The sequence below is a fragment of the Alligator sinensis genome, unplaced genomic scaffold (genome assembly GCF_000455745.1).
Source record: "Alligator sinensis unplaced genomic scaffold, ASM45574v1 scaffold1500_1, whole genome shotgun sequence".
NCBI lineage: Eukaryota > Metazoa > Chordata > Crocodylia > Alligatoridae > Alligator > Alligator sinensis.
In genome coordinates, this window is record NW_005843224.1 from 239820 (window position 1) to 243613 (window position 3794).

At 52.9% G+C, this 3794-nt stretch overlaps 1 non-coding gene across 1 annotated transcript; it reads right to left on the bottom strand.

Annotated features, from left to right (window-relative positions):
• Nucleotides 1–1077: 1077 nt before the first annotated feature.
• On the bottom strand, nt 1078–1159 carry TRNAS-CGA. Its single transcript has one exon. It is a non-coding gene; the product is annotated as a tRNA-Ser (tRNA).
• Nucleotides 1160–3794: the final 2635 nt, after the last annotated feature.

The window sequence follows — 3794 nt, forward strand, 5'->3', positions numbered from 1 at the left end:
TCCGCTGCCCCCTCGGCGTCTTCCTCGGCCTCCGCCGCTGCTGCTGCTGCTGCTGCTGCTGCTGCTGTCGCCGCCTCCTCCGGTCAGTCAGTTGGTTAAGGGGACACACGTGCGTGCGGGACACACGTGTGCCTGACTCCTCTCCTTCCCGCTGCTGGTTCCTGAGTGCCCGCTGCTGGTTCCCGAGTCCCCTCGGATGCAGCTCATCCAGTTAAGAACCTTCATGAATGGTTGGATTTGGCTGACTGCTCTCCCAGCAGATGTCCGGGTAGTTTAGGTCCCCCATGACAACCACGACCCTAGACTGTATGGCCTCTGATAGCTGCCTCAAGAATTCCAAGTCTAGCTTTTCCTCTTGGTGTGGTGGTCTGTAGCAGACCCCTGAAACCAAGTCCCTTTTCCTATGACCTCCATGTATCCTAACTCACAATGCCTGAACTTTCTCCTCTGATCCCATGTTGATTAGGGTAGATGTATAATGCTCCTTTACATAGAGAGAAGCCTCAGCCGCTTTCCTCCCTACTCTGTCCCCTCTGTACAACCTGTAGCCCTCAATGTGTACCTCCCAGTCATGGGTAGGGGCCCGCCAGGTTTCCATTAGCCCCCCACTAAATCAAAGTTATTATCTGCAAGCAGAAGTGTGAGTTCTTCCTGCTTCTTCCCCATGCTCCTAGCATTAGTATAGAGGCACTTGCGTCCTCTGAATGGTGCCTTTGGTGCCCCCCCATTCCAATGCCCAAAGGGCCCCTTGGTACACCTGGGGTGTACTGCTGCATGTCTCGCAGTTTGTAGGTGCTAGACTCTCTCCATCTCCTGCCTCTCTGTCCCGTCATACTTAGTTTAAAGCCCGATATAGGAGGTTAGCCAACCTCTAAGAAAAGAAACTCGTACCTTTTATAGAGAGATGACGCCCATTGCGTCCCAGGAGGTCCCTCACACAGAAGTGCAGATCACGGTCCAGGAAGCCACAACCCACACAATGGCACCAACTCCGGAGTGGGTTGACTTCCCTGACACAGGTGACGTGATGCTACTGTGACCGCTGACCAGGATGATTGACAAGAAAAAAGAGAGCATCGCTGTGAGCAGGATTCGAACCTGCGTGGGGAGCCCCCATTGGATTTCGAGTCCAACGCCTTCACCACTCGGCCATCACAGCCTTGATTGTCTCAGACTCTGGACTCCTTTAAGAGACATTTGGATGTTTATCTTGCTGGGATCTTTTGACCCCAGCTGACTTAATGCTCCTGGGGCAGGAACATGGACTCAATGATCTCCTAAGGTCTCTTCCAGCCCTAATGTCCATGAAATCTATGAAATCTATGAAATAAAGAGACACTCGGGCTATGTAGTCCAAGCTTTGACTCCCATGAAAACTAACACAATACCAATTGATGAAGCATTACACAGGGACAATGTGGCTGCACAGAGATCCACCCGCTTGCCACATATCCAAGAGCAGACGGATTTTTGCCAGTTAGGTCAAAAGCAGGCGGTCACACGCCAAGGTGCTGGGACTGCCAGGTGTCACAACCCAATTAAACAGTGCCCATGCCACTAACAAGAGATACCATTCAGACCATCCTCATTTTGCACACAGTAGTCAATTGAGGGTTAAAAGAAATCCTTGCCAGAAACTCCTGAAACAAAACCTGGAGGGAGAACTGTAAGTAATTGGTCAGCTGAAATAAAATCCGAGCGAAAACTGTATATAATTGGTCAAGAAACAAGCTTAGGCCCCTCACACGTAACAGACAGAAAACCTGACCCACTGCCTTGTAACCTGATAGCACAAAGAGCTGCTGTTTTGCCAAAAAATTAAAGATTCCACTTAGCAGCTCATCATTGGATACCTCCATTAGATACCTCTGTCTATAAATAGTTTAGGAGTTTCCGCCCAAGTCGGAGAACTCTGGGGAAATCTCAGAGGAGAAACCTGATCTCATCACCAGAGTGACTTGGTGGATTGATGAACCACTAATGACTCCCCGTCACCGTTAATCTTGACGTATAAAGCCCTGCAGGCTCGATAGCTCGTTTTTTTTCGGCGCCTCGTTCATCATTGCTTAACTGTAACCTGACCTCGTATGCTCAACTGTAACCGAAGCAACTGTAACGGAACAAAGGCTCAGCCTGTGTCGCACGTCACTATCTGGGCGACGTAAGTAAACAATCTCCTGCAACCAACACGCGTCTGTGCCTGGTTAATTTCACTCCATCCATTAATTACCCACCTGTCAAGTCAAAAATCTAAACACTCCGGTGAGAGTCAGGACTCAGCTGCCGGCGGCTGCTCTGATTCTTGACACCAGGCATTGGAAGATTGTGATGGTCACATGCGTGTGTCCCCCCTTCTCCCCGAGTGGAACCAGCAGGGGAAAGAGGGCAGGGCACACCAGAAGGGTGCAAGCCAGGTTCTACCGAGACTTGAAATCAGATCGCTGGATTCAGAGCCCAGTATGCACACCTTTACACCATGGAACCCTGCCCTGATTTAGGAGGGGGGGGCACAGCATGGTGGAGCCTTTGCAGAGGCCATCTGCCCAGGTCGGCAGATCAGGGTTTAATTCCCAGCCAGTGCGCTTTTGCTCCCCTTTCCGCTTACCTGCCTCTGCATCTCGTCTTTAGTCAGGAAGGGCACGACTGCCCTGAGACGTACCTGGGACAAACCAGATGGACAGGTCAGCAGCCCCTGTGACCTGAGGCGCCCTGAATGCAGCTAAGAGGGCCAGGTGGTGCTCTTCCCCCTGCCATGACTGCACCCCCAGGCAACCAGGGCCCCCGCTACGCCACTGAAGGCAACCAGGGCTCTGGAAGACCTTGGCAGCTCCTCCCTGCTCACAGGCATGGCAAGTCCCATGGGCTCGGGCTCTCATCCTCTAAGCACAGAAAACCACCCACCAGCCAGCACGCCGCAACACTTTCCCCCAACCAGAGCACAGCCAGGCCCTGCCTTCCTGAAACCTGCCACGGCGCACCAAGGGCAAGGGCACCTGCCAGATTTTCCATTTGGCACCAGGATTTCCTAAAGAACAGGGGCTCCACACCTTCCCAGTGTGGCAGAAATGCCCCGTCGGTGCCCCTCTCCAGAGATCTGTCTCAGCCAGCCCAAGAGGCTGCTGTTGAATCTCTCACAGCGGGGATCTCGCTCCTTGTCTGCAGACAAAAGCCTGGCGCCTGGGAGGCGATGCTCTGGTCACCTGGGCAGGGGGGGGAAGACCCGGCCCTGCGCGCGGGCCCAGGTAGCCAGGGATGCTTTGCAGATTGGACGGTTTGTAGCCAGTATTGGCAGCTTCGATTGGACCGGCTGCTGAGGTCAGTGAACCTGGCTCTCTCCTCATCACCGCATGCTGCAAGAGTGCCCTGCCTCCAGAGGAAACAACAAGCACCTCTGGATGATGCGAGTGAGTAACCTACTCGAGATCCGATCAGATATTTAGCTTCAGTAACTCAGATGCGTGTTCAAACGGCTACCTCAGCCACCCTGGTTTGCTCTATGGGATTCCTCTGATATTCCTGTAAGATTTCTATGATATTGCTCTACCTTTTACCCTGTTTCCGCCCTACCCCTGTAACCAATAAAGTTCTCCTTTGTGACCGGTGTGGGAGACTTATTGAGGGGTGGGTCCAAATTATGCCAAGGAGGCCCCTTAGGTCGGTGGACTAAGGGAGGCTTCCTAATAAGCCCCTGACTTGGGGAAGTGCCCCAAGTGCTTGTATTGGGTCTAGCACCCATTGGACGATCAGGCCTGTGTTTTCCAAGGTGCACAGAGCCAGAAGTGAGTCCAGAGCCT